Source organism: Stegodyphus dumicola, chromosome X1 (genome assembly GCF_044657685.1).
Source record: "Stegodyphus dumicola isolate Sdum_Otavi_A_Nest chromosome X1, ASM4465768v1".
NCBI classification, from domain to species: Eukaryota; Metazoa; Arthropoda; class Arachnida; order Araneae; family Eresidae; genus Stegodyphus; species Stegodyphus dumicola.
Window position 1 is genome coordinate 51,718,203 of NC_140780.1, and position 25,475 is coordinate 51,743,677.

The 25,475-nt window shown below is 36.1% G+C and overlaps 1 protein-coding gene across 6 annotated transcripts in view; it reads right to left on the reverse strand.

Moving 5' to 3' along the window:
* Nucleotides 1-18,941, reverse strand: part of Rbcn-3B (WD repeat-containing protein Rbcn-3B) — a 130,200-nt gene extending 111,259 nt beyond the window's left edge. For 3 of the 6 annotated variants that reach the window (XM_035354307.2, XM_035354304.2, XM_035354308.2), the window contains exon 1: nt 18,846-18,941. The gene's annotated coding sequence lies outside the window, so the exon portion shown is untranslated. Of the gene's footprint in view, nt 1-15,818; nt 15,875-18,713 lie in introns of all 6 variants that reach the window. The other 3 variants (XM_035354305.2, XM_085808469.1, XM_035354306.2) reach the window with 3 other exon arrangements.
* Nucleotides 18,942-25,475: the final 6,534 nt, after the last annotated feature.

Here is a 25,475-nt window from a genome sequence, read left to right on the forward strand (position 1 = left end):
TGCATTAATACTGTCTGACTCTGGCCTAATAACCACCTGGATTCAGTTAGGAAAGGCATCTAAGGTTCTACAATAGGATTAAGATCAGATGATTTAGCACAAATGACAGAGGATCTGTGAGTGTTCATCATGCCAGTCCATCATGCCCTGTGAACTCTACTGATGCCAGAAGCATGGCATGGAGGCACTGAGTGTCGACCGCATTGAGTAGAGTAGGGCACGGAGTGTCGACCGCATTGAGTACAGTACTGCACGGAGTGTCGACAGCATAACCTTCATTAAGATGTTGACTGATGGGCAACACTTGATCTTTAAGACATTAAGATGTTGACTGATGGGCAACACTTGATCTTTAAGAATGCTTAAATAAACTTGCTAATGCATGCAAATCCATCAAGTGGGCCTACATCGTAGCTAAAAAAAAAAACTCAGTCTATATTTTAGGGTACCCCTTGAATTATCACTAAGTTGTTGTTTCATTACAATCATCATTATCATTTCATTGTAACCCGAGTAGCTGAATGTTATGGAAATCCTGCTATGATGTGATTGGTTGTAATATGTAATTGCAGTGATTTTGACTGATAGGAAAATATTTGTAAGGGCTTACTTAGGTATGGATGTTGGTTAGAAACTACATCGCTTATTTTGAGCTTCACACCATAAAATGCATACTGGTGGTACGATTAACCTGAAGTTTCTGTACACTTTGGAATGCTTGGGAAAGAAAACATTGATTGACTAGTGTATAAATGAAGATTTAAATGGCTTCGTTCGCCTCTCAGTAAATTATGCAGCGAGATTTAAGGATTTCGAAACTGGAGCTCATACCAACACTATGGAAGGTATGTGGGGTGTAATAAAAAGGGATTTTTGAAAGAAATGCTACCGAGAGACCGGAGGATATTTTTCATTCCTACTTTTGTAAATTAATGTGGTGACAATAGTATACAGATTCTAGTTTAGATAATTTAAAATAGTTTTTGGATGTTGTTAAGGAATTCTGTGTGTCACACATTAGAGAAACAGGAATTTTTAAATAAAGTAAGTCAATATTTCCTTTTCTGAACGCAGAGATTAGAGAACATATATTTCAAGACCTATATATACCTAGAGCCATCAAATTGTTTTCGTTTTGCGATTTTCCGCCGAATCACTCTGAACGTCCGTTTCACTTTTCAAACTGTTGCCACCAAATATTATTGCCCTATATTATATTTGAAGAAATTAAATAATGAAGAATCTGCATAAATGTATGTATGTTTCTCCCACTGTGATAAACCAACGGTCAAATTTTTAATGATGTAATCCTACTGCAAATAGGGGCACCTGGAAGTCCAAATTTGAAATTTGGAATTTGTTTTATTATCGATTTCATATTTTGTAAAACTTTAACGAATTTTTTATTAAGAAACTTGAGGATTTCAGAGCGAGCAATGGCAATGCTGTACAAAAAAAAAAAAATCATCTCCAGCGTGCGAGACTGTGTACTGGAAATTCTAAAGATATGCTCAATTTTAAATTATATTGCTCTTGAACTGAATTTTATGGTTTAAGTGCAAAGAACATGATATTTAATAAATAAAGGTTACACACAAAATGTTAACAAAATGCCCCTTTGGATCGGAAACATTTCAGATTTTTTTAGATTATATATTTATTTTAATTATGTTATATTGCATTATGATTTGGATGTCATTTTACTGAGGAGGGCATTGGATGTAAGCAGGAATGGCATAAAAAAATAGCCAATTTTAACCAAGGGGTACCCTGAAATATATTTTTACCAAAAACTCTCCTGAAACATCACAGATCCACTGCCAGCTTTACACTGTGCACATATTTAAAATGGTACACTACATTCAACCATTGGTATACTCAATTCTAAATACCAATAAATTTGACTGCTTGACTCACTGTGATCGGCACAGCCAAACACAATCATCTTTTTTGGCATTCTATCACGTGTTTGTATGTCCACATCTTAATGGAAAATAGCCACATAAAACAACACTTCCTGAGCATGACTTTGTAATCTCACAGATAAAATTTCCCATGTGATGTCCACAGGACATGCCTGCTGTTCCATTTGTAACAACAATACATTTGTGCTTCTGCCCATGAAGGGTGACTAAATTTTGCCCATGATAAGTTTACATATCATTAAAAATTTTATACAAATTTCTATTACAAAATATTAAACTTTTATATATATATATATTAATAAAAATATAAATTCAATAACAATACATTTAAGTACAGGAACATCAATTAAATTCAGCATAAAGATTCTTCAAACTGGTCATACTGATCATAATTTCACTCATTTGACGTAAACCTTATCCACAGAAGTCCTTACTCAGCATTTATTTTTGCAACTGTTGGTCATAGACAATAGCAAAACATATGCAGCCAATCTAAATCCCACCCATCACATTAAGGATACTGTAGGAAGAGGCATTACATATAACTGCACGTTGGTTAATTATAGTACAACAAACAAATATGAGTGTCAATAAGTGACATTTTCCATACAACTTTTCTGAAAAAAATGGCTCCTATTTAAATAGTATGAAGGGACATCCAATAAGCTTTAAGCCTAACACTCATGTACAAGGACAATATTTAACTTTCTCAATTTTCTACAAAATTTTCCTTCCTTTCAATGTACTTAGCACAGTGCTCCATTAAGTATTCATCCATCCAGCAGAAGGAAAAAAATATTTTTTCTCAGAACTTTCAAACCATTCTTAAGCAGTTACTTTCAAATTACCATCTTTACTGCAATGTGCACCACATTAATGGCAGTCCAGTTTTTTGAAACAAAATGAAGTCACTTCAGAACAAATCTGGCAAATATACAGGATGACGGAAAAGTTAGTCTACTTTGCTTAAAATACTACACTTTTCGGAAACAGCCAACTCAGAATTTTTTCAAAACCTCGAATATTTCATGATTTCTTATTTATTCGATACTTTGCTGGAAATTATTTTAGTTAGCTTTATTATTAATATAATAATTCAATAATTAAATTAATATAATTAAATTCAATAACTTCAAAATCTGTACAAATGCTAATTCTTTTTTGTTATCTAATCTAACCCCTAGAATGTCCAATGAATGCTTAAATTTTTTTCATTGAGAGAAATTCTATAAATGAGCTAGAATCCATTCTCTTGAGGGCATAAATTTAAATACTATAATTTTTGTAACTCAGATAAACATCTACAGTATATAACAGATGAAACAAGAGTTCAGCTCATCTGTAACAAAAGTTTAACTCTTTCGTGAATGGTGACATATCCAGTCAAGATACATTCACATTCAGCTGAGAAGCTGTGGCTAAATTTCATAATTTATTCAATGTAAACAGTACTACATTTTACAAACAGTAATACATTTACAAACAACAAACAGTAATACATTTTTATAGAAGACAAATTTGAAATATGAAAAACCAGCAGTTTCTCACACCAAAAACTGGGAGTTTCAAGGAAGTTTTCATACAGCTCTGCAGCACAGTTTAAAAAAAAGAAAAAAACTCGAAATTGATTTAAATTCAATAACTAATCACTTAAGCATGATTCAAGTTATTCAACTACTTGAAATTTGATACTAACATTATGTTAATATTTTAGTAGTGTGGTTATCACGTGGTGGTATGCTTGATTGGTGCTGCTTGGTATATAGGTGTTTGCTCATGTCACCATCCATTAGCACCATTGAGAAGTGCAGCAGTGCACAAGTTTTACAAGCTATTTAAGATGATAATGACCTAGAGATTCGATCCCAGGTATGCTGTGCAGCAGTTGAACATCACACCGCTCTTGTAAAAGAGCTTCTGTGTGACAGATTCTGATATTCGAGCTGCTTTATAACATGAGCATTTGATTAGCTTTCATGATTATCTGTCAAGTCTCTTCAAAAACTATACTCAGGTACTCATCTTGTCATTAAGCAACATGACAAATCTTTTATCATATCTGTGCACAGTAAGAATTAAACTGTTCTTCCAGGAGACAGATGCTTTGAAATACACCACGTCAACTATTCCTTAAATTGTGACAAAATTGGGACGATATACCAAATTCCGTCAACATTCATCTACCACCTACTACATATAACATATACTATATTCTGTTTATTCAATATTTTTATTATGCAGCATACTTGATCACGTGTTTTATTTTTGTAACTACAACCACCAAAATTACTATTGTATAATTTCAGTTACATTTGTTGTACTGTTCAGTTTCCTTCACCAAGGCGATACTCCATTTTGTTGCTATGGAAACAATGTGCAAAGTTTTCATTTTGTAAAATTGAGTCGCACTTTTTTTCTCCCCTACGAGATATTACAGACCATATGGAGAGAGAGATTCACCAGCAGTTTGCTTTTCGTCAAAGTGTTGTCATGTTGGCTATGATTCGTACAGTTTATTTTTTATAAAGTTGTCTTCTGCTTTGACACTAGACATCTACAATCTTAAAAATTTTACATTCATTAGCAAATTCTGCTTAGTTATTTTCTTATACCTTTATATACTGAGAAAATACTGATTACTAAAAGAAAGCTTTAATTTATCAAAGTAGTTCTAAACACAATCAAAATAAAGTTAATAATTAATGTATATACTTTTATATGGATAAACTTAATACTGTATCATATACTGATGTAAAACAAAAACAAACAAACAAAAATACAAACATCTGTTGACTAAACATTTGAATGAATCTTCATACAAAAATTCTATAAATGTTTACAGAAGATTAAAACAACTGACATCAAGCAAAATTTAATAGGAAAAATTTTACTGAGAACCATTCAGGGTGAAGAAATGAAATTCACACACTTTGAGTTTTATGAATTCAATAATGAAATTTAAACTGCGCAAACTCTATCTCGAAAAATAAATTGATTTTCACTATTTAATTTTATTGCTGAAACACACTTTCATTAGTAAAGGCTAAAAATTATAAGCTAGATGAGTCATTGATCTACAGGAAGATGCATCGAAAAACAAGGGGTTAAAAGCTATGCATTTATAGTCAACAAACCTAGCATATTTATCATCAGCCAGTACCTTCTAAACTAAAGAGATAATCATATTTTTTTAATCTGATTCTTCACTTCATTTTATCATTTCCCATATAAAATACACAATTATAATTGAGAATATTTTTAGACTTTTCTTCACAGCTCTACAACTAATTTCACAGCTTTCTGACTTTCTTCACAGTTTCTAGAACATAACATAAAATATATTTATGGCACCCTTTGAATTTCCTATTTTAATGCTTATTTAAGTTTTACTATCATGCAGTCATTCGAATTGTTTTAAAATCTGATTTTAGAACTGTTTAATTTCATAGGTCACTTTCTGAGATGATGGATTAAAAATATACAAGATTTTTCTTCGTAGTAAATTATTCGAATAAATGTTGGATTCTGATAAATAGAAAAAAATTTCACAGTTTCGTATCTTTATCTTGAATACTCTCCAGTCTTCAGAAAAGTACTGGCTTCAAAATGCAGTAGCATGCATACCAGAATTCTTCTGAATTTTAATGAGAAGACAAATGAATATCCTAGCAAATCACTAGCTAATAAAATGACACTGAAGCTGAAGCCTCCTAGTACCATAACGCAGATACAAGAATCATACTCAAAAAGCACATATAGTTCAGGTTAGAGGAACACACTGTTGCTGTTTACAACAGTATTCTCAACCTGTTTTGTTTCATGCATCTTTCACACTGCTTAGAAGATCATCCTCCCACTGCTTTGGAGTACTAAAAAAATACATGTATACATAAAAAATACATGTGTATGCATGTATATACTCGAAAAATACATGTATAAAGAATAAATATATACATCTTTTTGCATGTTTTATAAATTAAACAAAAAATATTAAAATGTTAATAAATACCAGAACTTGCATAAAAGTAATTTTTCATAAACAAACTAAATACTAAACAACTAAAAAAAAGGCTGACCACTTCATCCCTACAACTATGAAATTCCCCAAGACAGGATCTCCCCCTTGTCCACAGCAAAATCGTTTAAGATGGTTATATACATTTATTTACAAGTTTTATGAATATACACAACTTTTTACATATTTTATAACTTGAACAACAAAAAATTGTTAGAGTAGAGAGAAGGGTACCCCTTGTATTATCACAAAGTTGTTGTTGCATTTATTGCCAAGTTGTTGTTTCATTTCTAGCCAAATTGTTGTTTCATTTATAGCCCAATTGTTTCATTTATGGTAGCCAGAGTTGAATGTTATGGAAACCCTATTATGACATAATCGGTTGCATGATTGAAGTAAATTTGTAAGAGCTTATGATGTTGTGTTGGTTAGGAAGTATATTGTTTTGCGTTTTAGACGGTAAAATGGCTGAATGTAGTACGTTTAATTTGAAGTTTCTGTAAGATTTGGAAAGAAAGGGGAAAATAGCATTACTTGACTGGTATGTAAATGAAGTTTTACTTATTATCCATTATATTAAGTGTCCTGTTTGTGGGAAAAAATATGTGTATGGTCAAACGATAATGGCGCTACGAAAAATATTTTTTACTCTTATTTTATGAATTTAGGTGGCTACACCAGTAAACAGATTCTAGTTCGGATAATTTTAGGAAGTTTTTAGATACTGTTAAGGAATTTTGTTTGACTAAAGACATGTTTTAATTCATAAATAAGGTAAGCGGATATTTCTTTTGTGTAGTGCAAAGATGAATTGGTAAAAGTATAGTACAGGCTACCCCTTGGCGAAACTTTGCGGTACATGGATACGGATTTTGGGCAATTCTTTGACTCATTATTTTGGCTTGCGAAGCGGCAATTTGTGCACCAAAAATCGCCACTACACAAAGCCAAAATAACAAGACAAAAAATTGCACAAACTCGGTATCCATGTGCACATCGACTTATTTTCCCTTAAAAAAAAAACCCAAATTGCACAAAAATGGCATTGCACACTCCTTTGACTTCATCCACATACACATCGACCTATTTTCACTTTAAAAAAAAATCCTCGAATTGCACAAAAATGGCATTGCGCACTTTTTTAACTTTATCTATGTACACGTCGACCTATTTTCACTTAAAAAAAATCCCACAATTGCACAAACTTGCATTGCACACTCCCTTTACTTTGTCCATGTACACATCGATATATTTTCACTTAAAAAGTCAAAGGAGTGCCAAATTCTACAATATAGGCAGGTGACGGAGGACGGGGACGCCTGACGTATAACATAGGTAAACAGGCATATGTCCCACGTCCTCCACTATCTCGAAGAAGCAACTCGCTGGAGTCCCGTGAGGCTGCACCAGGAGTTTACATGGCCATACAGGGGCTAGATGTCGGGTAGTTTTTACATAGGACGTTGTTAATAACACAAAGTAACTTAGAAAGAATATAAAGGATAGCATTAAAACACTAAAACACTCATATGAGCTGAAACATATAGATATACAAAATTAAACGTAAAAGCATAAAAACACACTCGTAATTACGTAACATAAAGACATAGAAACACACACGAAAATACATATCATGACACATAGAATACATATGGAAACACGTAGAGCACATAAATGCAAATATTACACTCAGAGGAAACATATAAGACGTAGTAAGGTGTGCGTAAAGCAGTAGTGCTGTGCGGAAATATGCTCAGTTCCCATAATACATAATGTACATACTTTCATTAGGGGCTTCTGTTGCATGAATTACATATTTTGTTGCATACACTACATTCGTGCATTGTACGGATATTATATATTTCGATTTACGATAACACATCATTCCATTGGGTGCCCAGTGCTTCACACTGATAAACATGTCAGTAACATTATATCTGCAAGTTGGTGGCTATTGAAAGCAGATGTTAACACGAGGCTCGAAATTGAATGTGGAATGTGTATTACAGAATGTGCACATACTGCGAATATCTAATAGTTGAGTACATTGTCTGCAGTACCATGCTACTGTGGCTCGCAAATGTCTTGCCCTAGGGCGTTGATTTGCTGTACAACTGCGCAGATGCTCCTTATAGCTGGCGGGTGTTTGATTATGAAACGATAGTAAAGTGTTCTATCATTCGTTGGATGTGGTAAGTGGTGGTTTGTTGTTAGACTGCAGTCAAATAGATAGTGCTCGGGAGAACCTAGCATGCCACAGACACAATTGTCAGATGCTGAGATGCCATGACGCATAAAATAAGATGGAAATGGGCCATGACCCGTTATGTACTGTGTCAGTGGGGCTATTGTTATAAGACGTTCCGTGTCTACCTTTGGTAGGAAGTTATACGTCCTTCTCCCTGTGTCACCACTATTCCATTCTTCTTGCCACTTTTCTTTACAGATGTCACACAGGGTTTTCTTGAGGTGTGAGACGGGGGTAGGGGCACTTATAGTTTGAGCGTGGATGTTGTTGGCAGCCTCATTAGCCAGTCGGTCTGCGACGTCATTCCCTTCGTTGTCGGAGTGTCCTTTTACCCATACCATGTTAAAGCGGGCTTGATGATTATTGCGTAAAAGTTGCTGTATATCTATGATGATGGGTGAAGTGTGGTGATGATCCCTGAGTGCGTGTAGCACTGACATGCTATCTGTGTAAAAAGTCGCATTGGTAAGGGAAAGGTTGAGGGCATGTCGTAGCGCATTCAATATTGCTAGTGCCTCTGCTTGGAAAATACTATTGCTGTTAGTGAGATGTCCTTTCCATTCCTTTACTAGTGTGCCATGTTCGTAGTGAGCAAACGCGCAGCCCACTCCCTGATCATGTTTTGATCCATCAGTGAACAGTTGTGTAATCGCACAGGAAGTGCGTTGTCTGGAGTGCGATGGCTGATGTTGGATTTTGACATGGATCCCTCTACCTTTGATGGCAGGGTGGATGTGTTGCACACTGCCAGGGAGTTCATAGTCTGTTGTTCTGAACGTAATTCCTGCATATGTGGCTTCTTGTCTGTGATGAGTGATTCGTACATAGGTAGCCTCTGCCTCTGCCTTTATGTGTAATGGCAGCAGGCCTGCAAGTATCGTGGCGGCGCTGGACGCTGTTGTGCGATAACCTCCGCAGATGTTTAATGCAAACGGCCGTTGAATTGTGGTCAGTAGCTTGGTCTTTCGGCTGTTCATTGGTTGTGCCCATATGACTGCTGCGTAGAGAATTATTCTCTCTGCCACTGTCAGATATAATAGTTTCCTGATATGGAGGTTTTGTCCCCAATTTCTCCCTTGAAATTGCCTGGCTTTCCTTGCGATGGTCGATTTTTTTGTACGTATTTCTTGGAGGTGCGGTAACCAGGTGAGTCTTTGATCCCAAGTGACTCCTAGATATTTAATCGTCTTCGTTATTTTTAAGTTCTTGCCCAGTAGCTTTATACATGGACGTCTTGTGGGATTTGTGCCAGGACGTGGAATTACGATGGCTGCGGACTTTTGCAGAGAGATGGTTAACTTAAGTTTATTGCATAGGTCCGTGAATATCGAGCAGGTTTCTGTGGCATTCCGTTCCAGTTCATCTCTTGTGCGGCCAGACACCAGAAGGGCTACATCGTCGGCGTATGCTATAATATCTGTGTGCAAAGGCCATTCATGTTGTAGTATGGAGTTAAAGGTGATTATCCAGAGCAACGGACCGGCGCAAGAGCCTTGTGGACACCCTCTTTCCTGCCGCTTGATAGTGAAGCCATTGTTGTTGGCTACTATGAGGCTACGTGCATGTAGATAGTCCGTGATGATGTTAAAGATGTTTTTGGGACATTGTGCCTTTCTAAGTACTTGCTTTATAGCAGGCCACCAGAGGGTGTCAAAGGCGCTTTGCAGGTCCAGGGATATGAATGCCGTGTGAAGATTTCTGCCTCTATTTTGTTCTATGCTATCTTTAAGATGACTCAGGGCATGCGTGGTTGACAAGCCAGTTCGGAACCCGTATTGCCGTGGGCTGAGGAAGTTGGTCTGCTCGAGATGGAATTTAAGTCTGTTTACCAGTAATTTTTCATAAGTTTTTCCCAGAGACGAAAGTAGGCAAATTGGCCGAAACGAGCTTGGGTCATCTGGGGATCTCTGCTTCTTCAGGAACAGGACCACTTCTCCTTTTTTGAAAGCAGTTGGGAAGATCTGGTATTTTAAGAGCTTGCTGAAATATTTCTCGAAGAAGGTAGGGCGGGATGTGTAAGCCACCTTTATTATAGCATAGTCTAGACCGTCTGGTCCCGGAGCCTTTTTTATGGGAAGAAAACGGAAGATTTGCTGTATTTCAGCTGAGTCGAAGGGAATGTCGTCTGGTGTGTTAGGAATGGAATGGTTGTCCCGTATCTTCTGTTGTTCTGTTGAATCATCATCCGGGTTATCTGCGGGGAAAACTGCATTAAGGATAGCAGATGCTGTGGTTTCTGCAAGATTGGTGGTGTCTGAGTTATTGGCTGCTTGGGCATAAAGCTGGTCAGGCTTGTAAACTTTATTTGTAGCTAGTTTATGCAGGATTCCATAGACGTTGGTATTAGCTGTGCAAAATTTCCGCCAGCTATTGACTTTGGCTCGTAGTATGCATTTTTTATAATGCGCCCTTTCCCTGCGGAATGTGGTCAGCAATGCCATTTTGGTGGCTTCGTCCATTACACCTCGGAGACCCGTTACACCCGTCTTAGGGCTCTGCACTTTTGCCGTAATTGGCGTAGTTCTTTAGTCCACCAGCATATGCCTTGTATGCGTTTAGCAGTGCGAGTCTTCAGGAGCTTGTCACAAATACATCGCAATGTATTGAGGAGATGATCTGTATAAGTGTCTAATCCCTCTGGGCTATTTATTTGGTCTATTACTTCTTCTTCACTCTGTAGGGTATCCGAGAAAGCCTTTGTTAATGCACGCAGTTTATTGCCTGGGATCTTGTAGCGCTTAAGGATAGTGATGCTTGTGTCGGTATTAATTGCAAAGTGGATATATTTATGATCAGAGCAACTCTCGTCGTCTATGACCCTCCAATCTGTTATATTGGCTATGTTACTTGTAGCTATTGTTAAATCAGGCCATCCTTTGTTGTATGAGTTGTCGAACGTCGGTGGGGCGTTCTGAGTATTTATTAACTGTAGATTGGCTGTCATTATAAATTCTTCTAACGCTGTTCCTTTCGGTGAGGTATTTGGGTATCCCCAAATGACGTTGTGCGCATTTAGGTCTCCACTTATTACGTGAGGAATGGTAGTATGTTTTCTGTGTATTTCTGCTATACTATCTACTGCATTGCTGATGTCTTCTGGTGGAGAGCTGTAGACGGATGATAGGATAATCTGGGAGTTATTATAATTCAGAAGAATTGCAACATGATCTCGTGCCTGCTTGATAATGAGTGGGGACCATTGTGGATTACAACAAATGATCGCCGCTCTCGGGGGTAGTTCGTTAAGTTGCGCTTTCCGCTGGAAGATCTTCCATGAGAGTGGTAGGCAGGCTATTGCGCCGTTTCTGCAGTAAGGCTCTTGGAGAAGGATGATATCTATCTCATGATCGAGGACATGCTGCACTAGCTGCGTATTAGCTGCTTCTGCCCGTTGGAGATTAATTTGCGTGCATTTTATGGAGCCTGCTGAGGAATGAGTTAGAATCAGGTTGGCTGGGTTGTCGATATTTGTCGGTAGGATCTCTTGTGAGATAGTGTTGCTATCTTCAGACGCATTAGGTAGTAACATGGCATTGGTAGGCTGCTGAGATGTTATAGCTTCAGTATTGTGTGTTGCAGCATGTGTTGTAGACGGCTCTCTGGTACATCGGGCATTCCGGGTGGTATGCCGGATGTTCAAAGTAGTAGGAGGTGCCGTTGCGGTAGTTACAGTCCCCGCAATTGATACAGGCTGGTGACTCTGCTTGACAGACTTTGGTGTTGTGCGACCCAGCGCAGAAGGCACAGAACTGTTTCTTGCTGCGGCAGAGATCCTGGGAGTGCCCGAATTGCTGGCATCTATAACATCTACGGATTCCCAAGAACTCCGTGATAGTATGAGCCTGCCATGCTGTGAACAGACGTCTGATGTTGATGGCGATTCCAAAGCTCTCCGTGGTACACTCGAGAACCCATTTGACTCTGTTTGCTCGGCGCTCTTTAAGTCGGAACAGGGGTTTGTATACTCTTGCTGATAGACCTGCTGTTGCGCTGAGCTCTGCGATGAGCTGTTCTGGTTTAACATGTTCTGGAACATTATGGATGGCTATTCTCGGCTGCCTCTTTTGCCTGAGACGAACCTCTGCCTGGACCTCAGCTTTTTTGATGTGCTCCTGTAACTTGAGTACCTCCTCGTTTGTATTACAAAAAACTTCTAGTCCGCCTTTTGAAGCCGGTTTGATAGCGTTGACGACAACTGGGATCTCACTAAGTGGAACCTTTTGCTGTAACTGTGTTCTTAGATCACGTGGATGGATACTCCCTAAAGGGTTGATGATCAGACTGGGTTTACTGAACTGTTTAAGCACTGCCGCAAAGGTTGGTTTCTGGGGCACAATCACTGATGGTGTTGTCGCTGACTTCAAGTGGCTATGCCTTTCCCCGGTGTTCCTGGGAGCCTGCGTAGTTGCTGTTACTGGCAGGGAGTCCGTGTTTGTACTTGAAGTAACCACCTCAGGGTAAGGGGTGTTAGTGCTAGTGGTACAGCGCGAGATTACAGAAGTGTTCACGTCTTTGTTGACTACCTCTGTTCCACATAATGCGATGTCCCGAAATATCTCTAGAGTGGCTATGAGGCGTGGTAATATATTTTTATTACCTCGAACTGTATTGGCTATTTGTACGCTCTCGTCGAAGACCGCTTTTATTTTTTCTCTATATGAGAAGTCAGTTGAAACTAAGTGATTTGGCAAATCTAGATCACTGCAGTGTGTGGAGGTACGCATTTCAGACATACTGCATTGAGTCTATTGTATGAAATCACTAATGATAAATAAAAAAAAAAATATTCTGCTATTCCGCAGATTCACTAATTGCTATTGGAATCTTTAAAATTATGCACTAAGTCTCTAATTTCACTGTGTAGACTATCTCACTGAATGCTGTAGAAATCTCTATATTATGGCAATTAGAGGCACTATACTGAGCACTAAATTGTGGCACTATAACAAGGAACTATCTTAAGGCACTGTAATCTCTATATTAAAGCACTGCTGTTGAAGTCTTATATTAGGAAGCTGTTGAGATCTCTATATTAAGGCACCGAGTCTCTAATTCACTGAATACACTAAATCACAAAGCCACTGCGTAACTGTAGTTCACTTGAGCAGTGCTTAAAATTGAGCCCGCAGGAAGAATTACAATGTAAAGTGCACACAAAAGGAAAAACATGTTATACATTTCAGCACTACCAAAAGCAAATATTCACTTACCATGATTTTCGAATTTGCTTTGCACACCCAGAGCCACGTAAAAATCAAAATATCAATCATACTCAAATGACTTTTTCAAACCAGGTACTCTTTCTGATCGAATGCTTCACATAGTGACCATCTGAACCTTTCTTCCTACAAACCCATTCAAATCCATCTAAACGGTTTTTTTCGTTCGACTAGACGCATATCCTTCCTAATACAGGACACTTATAATGGCTACTAAGTAAACCTTCATTTATACACCAGTCAATTAAAGCTCTTTTCCACTTTCGCTCCAGATAGTACAGAAACTTCAAATTAATCTTACTACATTCGGCCATTCTACCGTCTAAAGAATCAAACCAACACACCACAAAAATGCTTACAAAACATCCCACGATTCAAAATTTCCCAGAATCATGCACCCGATTACGTCACAATTGGGTTTCCATAAAATTCAACTGCTCAGGCTACCATAAATGAGACAACTTGGCGATAAATCAAACTACAATTTTGCCATAATACAAGGGGTACCTTAAAGTCTACTCGACCTGATGAATTTCCTTTTTTATCTTATTTCATTGTTTGATTTAAAATGTAGTTTATTCAGATTATATATATATATATATATATATTGTTGGCTGCTCCTTGGACTTTTTAAGAGAATATAGTTCGATGTGTACATGGACAAAGCCAAGGGAGTGCGCGATGACTAGTTTGTGTAATTCTCTGATTTTTTGTTAAGGTCGAAGTGTACACAATGTTAAGTTTGTGCAATTCTCTGATGTTTTTTAGGTGAAAATAGGTCAATGTGTACTCGCCGCTACAGAAGCCAAAATAACAAGTCAAAGAATTGCATAAAATCGGTATCCATGCTGCAAATTTTCGCCAAGGGGTACCCGTTATTATATTTTTAACCAAAAAATGTTTTAAAACATTGATAAATACCAGAACTTGCATAAAAGTATTTTTTGTGTTGTGACTAATCTCACTTGTCTGACTGTAACATCAGAACAAGATCACAAAATTCGGCTGATCTTTGGATTATGGTAACTTGGCGATTTTTTGGCGACCAACTCTGCTACAGCAACCCTCTATTTTTTTTTTTTTTTTCCGCCGCCATTTTGTCTTCACGAAGTAAAGACATGTTTCTTTTCTTTTTATTTACTGAACACTTTTTTCAACAATCTACTAGCCGAATTACACTTATGCTAGAAATTTTATGTAACAAAACTGCTTAATCATGACAAATATTAACTGCAAAATTGGGAAAAAGTGCACAATCGCAAACTCTTTGCGCGTTTTTCAGAATAGCACATACACATAAAGCATTTACACATCGACTTATTTTTACTTAAAAAAACATCCCAGAATTGCACAAAAATGGCATTGCACACACTCTTAACTTTATCCATCTACACTGCTATTTTCTCATAAATTACAAAAATTTGCACGAAAATGCAAAAAAATTCTGTGAATTTTTAAACTTGGTAAAAAGCACATATATGAAATTACCTGATCACGAAAAAGTATATACCCTTTCCAAGGATGAACATTTCCATGTATAAAATAAATAAAATATCCAAAAACTTTTACCTCTAAATTATCTATTATATTATAAACGTCACCAACGAATTCATACCGCAAATATTACAAATGCTTACAAATACTTAGTGTCAAATATTTAAATTATTTCCATGCACGTTTACTTCAACTGAAACGTATACCAAATTTCTACAAACATAAAATTCACAAAATAACTATCATTTAATTAAAATATCACTAAACCATGTACACGTCGACTTAGTTTTACTTAAAAAAAAATCCCAGAATTGTACAAAAATGGCATTGCACACACTCTTCACTATATCCACGTACACTGCTTTTTTCTCATAAATTAGAAAAATTTCACGAAAATGCATGAAAATTTTGTGAATCTTTAAATCCCATAAAAGAACATATATGAAATTACCTGATCGCGAAAAAGTATATACCCTTTCCTAAGATGAACATTTCCATGTATAAAATAAATAAAATATCCAAAAACTTTCACCTCTAAATTATCTATTATATTATAAACGTCACCAACGAATTCATACCGCAAACATTACAAATGGTTACAAATACTTAGTGTCAAATATTTAAATTATTTCCATACACGTTTACTTCCACTGAAACGTATACCAAATTCCTACAAACATATAATTCACAAAATAACTACCATTTAATTAAAATATAATTAAATTCAAAAACACTACTTAAAATATAAATAAGCACATACATTAAATTAATAAAAATTAGCTTATAATCCTAATTACTTTAAACTAAATCATTGCTAATAACAATTTTCCAATAATATCATATAACTTTATTTACTCCTTACATTTAGAACAATGCATAAAAATAATATCCTCAAATAATTAAAAATACTAACTTACCTAATCTTCTTTAGAATATTGATTACGTGGCCGATAAACTTTTCTTATTTCCTCCGCTAAATAAAAAGCAAGCGTATGTGAGCCTGTTTCAGGATCTTTAAAATCATACTTATAGTTCACAGCAAGGTACCAGGTAAAATAAATAACTTAATAAAACATTTTTACTTCTATCTTGCACAAACTTAAAAAAACACTTATTACTACCCCTCTCAATCCCACTAAATACCCATTTTGAATTCACTTTAGTTAGGGCCATGGGATCCAAAAATTAACCAACATTGTTTCACACAACACAGAATAAAGCTAAACACAAAATTGCCAGATTTTTTTCCAGATTTCCCCCCTTTTCCGATTAAAGAACTGTAATTCATCCATTAATGTCACATGACATATCTCATTATCTCTCATTTCCCTCACACAAAATAATGCGTAATCGGAACTCAGTACTTCTCACATTATTACCAAAGTCATAGGTAGTAACCTTTATCGCCTCCAAAATGTCGCCAAACTACCAGTTACCATATTCCAAAGATCAACCCAAAATTCATCGTGACAATGAGAGCAAGACTGTGCCTGTCGTTCGCAATAGCCTTGAGCACCATACAGGTGGCACTATGACTTCAATCAGTTCTACCCCCAATTTTGAAGAAGAGCAGCCATAAACAAACTAAATATTTAATGGCTAAGAAAATAGGCTCACCACTTCAACCCCCACAACTATAAAATTCCCCAAGAAAAGATTCCCTCCCAGTTGAGAAATCCTGGTTCAGAGCAAATTTGTTTAGAGTTGCATCATAACTTTGAATAATAAAAGTGGTAGAGATAACATTCAATTCCTGGTGTAGCTGGAAGGGGGACAAAAAGGTCCGTTCAAGATGGCATTTTTTATAAGCATAATATTGCAGCAGTTTGTGATACTATCATCAGAGTAAGAAACACAACATGGGTTTTGTGTGTTATGGTAATACTTACTATAATTATTTTCCTAACAGATGGATGCCTTCACAGAGGTTTAAAGTTCTTGAAAGGGTTAGAAACTAAAAATTTTCTCATATTCATATTATAAAAAGGCCACAAGCTTATATTTATGAAATACATAGGGTCTGTTATTTAGATATAGTAAGGAACATAAGGGAAGACATGCCTTCATGGATGACTTTCTAGGGGAAACTGGCTTGTATTTACATTAAATAAGCATTTTAAAATGTTGGATTTAAGGTTTTACTTTAAAAATAAGGGAAGAACTTTTGTTTCCTTACATGTATTTTGACATAAATCTTTTGGTGTGCATGGAGAGAGGTGGCAAACACACTGCCTTGCATGGCAAATGTTCTAGTTATGCAGCTGAATTCAACAACTTCAATGATTCATTATTGATGTATCAAACTGCCACAATCAAAGCCTGAATTACTTTATTCAACACCTCTAAGATTCTTGACAGATCTGCAGATCTGTCAAGAACATACGTGAAGTAATATATTGCCAAAAAAGGAAATGTTGCTGAATATAAACATCAATTCATAAATTTAACTATACTTGCATAAGAAATCAAATCACAGTACTAAAAAACTGGGTTTCATAATCTCATTATAAACAGTTTCATTTTTATCAAAATATTGTGAAGTTGTCTTTTTTTAACTCTATGCACAGTATCACGATTTTCATACGACCATAAGATTTTTTGTTACTTTGTATGCACTGCCTTCTACTTAAAATATCTTGTCTTTTCATTTTCCTTAAAGATATAAATACTGTCTTAATGAATGAAGGTCATTAAAACGAAACTTGTTAAATTTAACTAGTAAATCCTGCTTAAATATAGCATAAGAAAACTTAAATAAACAAATTAGATTTATGCAAGTCATTTTAGCATAAGTCAATAAGTCTTGACATAACAGATCCTTTTTGATAAAGTGGCTTATCGAAAAATGATTAGTGCTATATAAAATGAAGGCGAAGATCTTACAAACATGTTATGGTTTCATAATTATCCATTACTGGCATTAAATTTCCCTGAATTCCAGCAGTTTCAATTTTCTAAAAATGGTTGACAGAAAAATACACAAGTACCTTTAAATCAAAGTACAAAGTGAATTTTTATGAAACAATAAATACCATCATTCCACATAGTTTAATAGGAAATAATAACAAATACAATTACTACTACTAAAAAGTCATATGCCCTATAAAGTTCAGCTACTAAAATTCCTCAAAAAAACAACAACAGTATCTACTTCACAATTATTTCAGCTTTAGATCTACTAAAGTTATAAGAATTTAATTCATAAAGATACACAGTGGATTAAAACTCTACAAAATATTTCCATAAAAATTTATTTTATACAAAATATTAAAATACATTCCATTTTTATAATAATATCCTACAAAATACTTCCATAAAATTACATTTATAAAATACACAAATAAATTGCATCTATTCTCAAGAGTATAGCAATAAATAATATTTATTTAAAATAACCTTTCTAACATTTACATGAGTGGGTGCTCACATTCATTTTGTCAGAACTCCGCACTAATACGAAAAGAATCCGGATAATTATGATCACTGGATTTCATTACCAACTTATATAATCGATCCAATTTTGAAAATATTGATAAATTATTAATTACGATAGAACACCATAGCTATAAAATCGAAGATTTTCCAAAATAAACACCGATCTCCATCCACGATACTGGACACATTTTTAATACACATACGAGATGTGAAATATCCACATAAATAACACCTGTTTAAAATTAACAGTCGCGACTGCACAAAAATTACACCCATTTACGATAATAAGCATTAAATTAAAATACATATCCTCAAATGTGCAGAAATTAGACGAAAACTATTACAAATATATAAATTAGAAATTTATAAAAACTTACAACGAATATACATTTATATTTGAGACAGGCAATGTTAAGACTACTTAAAATATAAATCATCGTTTTTCAGCATATAACAAGAACTATCGAACACCAGAGAAATCAAAAGAAACACAATTTAACAAACAATACCTATTTACATTCGAGTAACATAACTCACACACCCTCACACAAGCGAGAATTTCTGTTTGCAGACTTAACCATAAACACACTCTCACACACCCCTTTTAATGTGATTGCCACAAAATACTTCTCTAACTGAAACCTACGGGGGGAAACGCAAACTACATAGCAAGATTCCAGTCCCCAGTTTTCAAATCTATATTTGATTAAAAAGTTCTACTTTTTCGTACCAGACGTTTAGTGGAGTAAGTTAAACGACAAAGTATCTGCCTGTTAGGTAGGATTTAACTAACAGCTCTAATTAATGACCCAGTGTTAAAATTCTCGGAAGGCGACGAGAACTTGGAGATCGCAGTTGATGCTGCAGATTAAGCCGTGGGTGCATTTTTAATTCAAAAAGGGTATCCCTTTGCATTTTTTAGCAAAACGTTAAACGCTACACAACGGAATTATATAGCGACCGAACGAGAAACGTTAGCCGTGTTGATGACAGTTCAGAAGTTCAGGGTTTATTTAGGAAAAGTACCCGTTACTGTCTCTTCAGACCATGCGGCCGTAGGTGGACAGAATTTAACTCCCAGATTAATTAGATGGGCCTTACAAGTTACAAGTATACAACTTCATAATTAAGCATACTCCAGGCAAGGAAAATACCGTGGCCGACGCGTTATCAAGAATTAAACTGGATGAAAATGATGATCAAATAAAATGTGCTATGTTTACTTCTAAAGTTTTGGATTCCCGAGAAACAATCATTTCTGAGTTGCTAAAGGATCCATAATTCGGTAATGTTTATGCTTATTTAAAGGATCCAGATAATTTCGAACATCCAGACCTTTCCGAAATTAGAAATAGAGCCCAAAACCACGAGATTGTAGATAATTTGCTGTTCTACGCTAAATCAATAAATGAAAACCACGAATATAGGCCAGTCATCCTAGCCACACGACGGCTAAGCATTTTGTAGGAATTGCAGGACACACCAACCGCTGGTCACTTAGGGATGAGGAAAACGGTGCGTAGGGTACGCGAGGCGGTGTATTTTCCGACTCTACAGAAAGTAGTGACAGCGTATGTCAGGTCCTGTAATTTATGTCAGTTAGTAATTAACGACGTTAATTATTGCTCGGCCGGGTACCTAAATAGCATTCACGCGATTTTTCCTAATGAAATTCTTGGAATAGACCTTCTTGGCCCTTTTTCCCAAAGTGAGTTAAATAAAAAACCGGTATCTTTTGGTGATTGCCGATCCTTTTTCTAAATGGATAGAAATAATTCCGTTAAAGCGAGCGTCGGCTAAAATAGCCGCAGATGCGTTTTTACCTAGTTATATTTTAAAATACGGTGTACCGTTAAAAGTAATAAGTGATAATAGTAAGCAGTTTGTTAGTCAAACTTTTGAAAATTTGTATAAAGGGCTTGGGTTCCGTACAGACCACAGGCAAACATCGCGGAAACAGTTAATAAAAACATCGTTAAAATAATTAGAAGTCATGTTAAATATTATCATAAGCGCTGGGATGGCTACATTGATGAATTAGCATATGCTTTAAGAACTGCCAAGCATGATACAACGGTAATAAAAACGCCCGCTGAATTATTTCTGGATAGAAAGATTTTGACACCGTTAGATAAACTCTTTTTCGTCCAAGAACGGGAGCCGGGATTTAAACAGGCAAACATTCAAAAGCCGATAGATGAAGCTTTGACGAATTCAGATGTAGCAAGAGGGCGTCAAAAATTATACTACGATAGAAAGCGCCGTGAATCAGATTTTAAAGTGGGTGATAAGGTGCTGAAAAGAAAATTCACTCTGTCTAGTGCACCAGAGAACATTAATGCGAAATTCGCTCATAAGTTTGAAGGGCCGTATGTCGTACAGCAAATCATCGATGCTGTTATTTACATTACTTCAGATACGGGCGATCGAATAAAGACCAGTCTGGATCAATTAACGCGATACTACGAACATAAAAACTTTTATGTGTTTAATAGTTTCTTGCAGGCTTCCGAATCAGAAGAGGCGCACACTCAACGCCCATTTCTGCCCCACCAGCGCTTCCACCGTCAGAAAATAAAGAAAGAACAGACCAGATGTCAAGGCCTCATACTATCCGAAGAAGTCTCCAAAAGAGACCCCATCGAAGAAAAGTTCCCTCGATGAAAGGTCCAGCGAGAAAAAAATCAGCGGGCGAAGGATTGTCGAGAAGGAAGACCCCATCTAGGAACAATGATGGCCATGCCCTGACAAGGTCTCGCAGCATACAACCCCAGGATACTACAAGGAGACGGTACTCGGAAAGGACTGTACAAACAAGACCACTGGTGGGTAAAATGAAGAAGAGACCAGTCGAAGCTCAAGAACCACAGCAAAAAAGAACCGAAGCAACCAAGAACCGGCAGGTTAGAACCCTCGACAACAGACAGACGCTCCAGCAAAAGGAAAAGACAGGAGACATCTCCATTCAAGCCGAAAAGAAAGATGCTCAGAGGAGAAAAAAGACAAGGTCAAACCTATCCAGTGGAAAGAAAGCAGAGATTAAAAATAGCCAGTATGAATAACGTCATATGGAAGGATTTCTGCAATAAAAGGATGGCTGAGTATCAAGCAACGAAAAACAAAGATAAGTGAATTTTTCAAGAAATCTTTTCTGTTTTGTAAAGGTACATGAAAATCATAAAATACGAACTTACTATTTAAAGTCAATTTGTCTCAGTTGAGGACTAAAGTTATTTTAGTTTTATTTGGCTAAATCATAAAGCTATAGTGTATTCTAGAATTGTAATGTTAATGTAAAGAACTAGTAGTTCGCTTTCTTTGTCGATTTTCGTTTGGTTTATTTAATTATGGCAAGGCACACTAGGGCTATCTGGCTAAGGGGAGGGATGCCTTCGTGGAGGTCTTTCTAAGGGAAATTGGCTCGTATACACGTTACACAAGGGGAAACCACGAAAACGCCCATGCAGCCAGCCCGTCCGCCGGATTCGAACCTCGGACCGAACTAACAGTGTTAAGCGACTTTACCGCTCGGCCGCTGGTGGACCCTTTCTTTGTCGAAAGACTATTTATGTTAACATGCCAAAAGTTGTGGCCTGATACAAGCAACTTCGTATTAGTACTTGTTAATGAAAATTTGCTTTTAGGTTCGTACTTTTGGAGAGAAAAGGAGTCAATTAAAAATTTTTCATTTTATTCTCTATTGTGATAAAAGTATGTGATTGTAGAATGTAAAAATATCTGTTGTGTTAAAGTAAATTATATTGCAAATATAATTTAAATTTCAAAGAGCATATATATATAAGAAGTATTTAATGCCAAAAAACACCTTAGAATGTAAAGTTAATGTATTGGGTTGGCAACTAAGTAATTGAGGATTTTTTTTAGAAAAATCTAAAGACAATTTTTTCATGGAACTAAATAAGACAATATAATAGTATAAATATAATATAAAACTAATCTAAGACAATTTTTTCATGGAACTAAATAACCTTATTCTGTAATGTAATGCCCATTTTGATCAATGACCTTTTGCCATCTTTCAGGCAGCATCATAATCCCACGTTCATAAAACTTCTGTTTTTTATTAACAAAAAACTGAATCAGGTACGATTTGACATCATCATCATTATTGAAATTTTTACCATTCAAGGAGGTTTGTAAAGATCGAAACAAAAAGTAATCAGATGGTGCAAGGTCAGGACTATATGGTGGATGTGGCAAAACATCCCAACCAAGCTCCAATAATTTTTGCCGAGTGACCACATGTGTGTGGCCTTGCATTGTCATGATGGAATACAACACCTTTTCGATTTGTCACTCGGGCCGCTTTTCTTCAACTGCACTGTTTAATTTCGTTAGTTGTTCAATGTAGACATCAGAATTGATCGTTCGGTTGGGTGGTAAAAGTTCAAAGTAGACAATTCCTTTGTAATGCCACCAAACTGATAACAAAACCTTCTTTTGATGAATATCAGCTTTTGATGTTGTTCGAGTTGGTTCACCTGGCCTGCTCCACGATCTTTTCCGCTTGATATTATTGTAAACAACCCATTTTTCATCGCCAGTTATCAGTCGTTTTAAAAATGGATCATTTTCATTACGTTTCGTTAGCAAATCGCAGCTGTTAATGCGTTGCGTTAAATGCGTTTCTTTCAGTTCGTGAGGAACCCATGTATCGAGTTTTTGAACATAGCCAACTTGTTTTAAGTGATTTTCAATGCATGTATGTGATACATGAAGCTTCTCTGCAATCTCACGTGTTGTAGTGTGACGATCCGAATCGATTATTGCTTTGATTAGGTTGTCATCAACTTCAACTGGACGACCAGAGCGTTTTTCATCTTTGAGTGAAAAATCACCAGAACGAAATTTGGCAAACCAATTTTGACACTGCCGTTCTTTTAAGGCTTCCTCACCATAAACAGCACATAACTTTTTATGAGCTTGCGATGCGTTTTTCCCTTTGCGGAAATAAAAAAGCAAAATATGACGAAAATGTTACTTTTGATTTTCCATTTTTGAACGAACGCCAAACGAAAACTACGCAACCGATCACAAAACTTTTTTTACTGATTGACAGCTGAATTGCCAACTATCAAATAACAAAATGTATTTTACATTTGTACTACGTCTGCAACCCTAAAAATTCAACTAAAGCCATCTATGAGTGAAATCCGCAATTACTTAGTTGCCAACCCAATATTTAAAACTTAATGTATTCAAAAGAAAATCTTGAATTGGCACAAACGAAAAATTAGCCAAGTCAAATCATGCGTTTTCGTGCGAAAGCTTGAAAAGAAAATTTTGTTTTGTATGCATGTGTTTTGTAGGGTCCTCCACCTACACTCTAGTTAATTTTAATGTTTATTAGCTCATGGAGAATTAAGTGAATTTAGTGTGTGTCTAAGAAGGTTGCTATATGCTAACAAGTTGATGTGTTTGTTCACTGTGACATATTGCTCTTGCGTTTTTCAGCCCACATTGTGGACAGCGAAAAGAGGATTAGGTTTAAATTAAAGTATGAATGTGTAATGAGTAAATGTGACCCGTAAAAACCGTAATGCTCGGAAAACTCGAGAAAGCTACGGTAAATAAATACAAGAGGGTTAGAAACTCGATAAAAGGGATAATGTATTCTGAAAATAAAGTGTTATTTATTGTTTGATAGACACATGTATTCATAAGTCTTCCTTCCAGATGACTGGAAGGACAAGACCGAATTCCCTATTCAGCAAGCATCATGAAGCAGGTTCAGCGGAAGAAAAAGAAGGAAACAATTATTTCTGTTATAATGAAATTTAGGATTTGTGTGTAAACAGGGCCAAGGCCTATTAGATGTAGAATTTAACAGTTTGTAACAGGCCTCTAAAGACCTTCCTCCAAGTCTGCAAAATTCTCACAGGGCAACTGTAGGGATTTATATTTATTTTAAATAACCAATTTAATTTAATTTTACTTTCTTTCCTGCAAGCCTTCATTTCCCTAATTGTGAATGCCAGAATATTTAAATTTGGTAGCGCACGTGAAGTAATGCAAATTCTACCTCGAGGAGAAAATGTTTTAAATAACGAGTTCTAGAAGGAAAGTGAGAGAGTTTTGGGCCGCTGTAGCGTAAGCTTCTATTTCTGCTTTGCGTGGCTTTACTTTGCTGCCACTAGTTTTCGACGCGGTTTTAAGTAACAAGAGTTTTCTGAGATTTTCTACTACTTGTTAATATATTCGAAATTTTTGTTTAGTTCATGTTATTTGAGTTACCGCCCGAGTGAGGCGTAGTGTGTTAACGTCAAGTCGACGCATTGTGAATTGTAAAGAGTTTAATAAAGGGTACTTTTAACCCTTCTCCTGCACGCACTTACTATACGTGCAGTTGTCACTTAGAAGATAAGCTAAGGGTTCTTACAACCTTATATACTCCATCGTTTAAGGGTGAGTGGGGATCAAGGGACCCAATCTCCAAATCCTGGTGGTGGAGAATCATCATCCATCACCTTTCTTAGTTCGGGCGCCACTGTAGAGACACTAGGTTATTTCGAAGCAGGAGATATGAAAAAATAAGTAATGTCCTCGGCGGGACTCGAACCTCTCGAATACGCGCCGAGTGACCTGACCATTACACTACGAAGGCATGCTAAGAAGGCCGAATAAATATGCGGTAGCCAGAAAGCCTGAAACCGTTTGTAAAACCGTTGATGTTTTCATTTTACGGAGTCTACAATGACAGAAAATGGTTTTCGGATGTCTTGCTGCTTCTGGTGACTTTTGACCTGGCTGGAAATTATTAATTATTTCACTGCTTGAAACGTTAAGTCCAAGTTGTGATAAAACACTTATGGAGATTTAGATCTTGTGCAACCTCTACCAATGTGTTGTTCCCTTCTCGAATTTACCAAGTAACCGTCACTTTGCCCTCCACATAAATATAATTAATGAATAATAATCACTGTCAGAAACCACATTAAGTTTAAGCAACATTACTGAGCTTGCACAACACGTTGTCAATCGCCTCATTTGCATATTTCATGCGGAAACGTATGAGTAGAAATTCCACTTTGCATTCAGTTGCAAATAATTAACATAAACAATTAACCGTTGGACATTTGTTGTAAACATTAATCAGTGAGCAATTTTTCAGATTATTC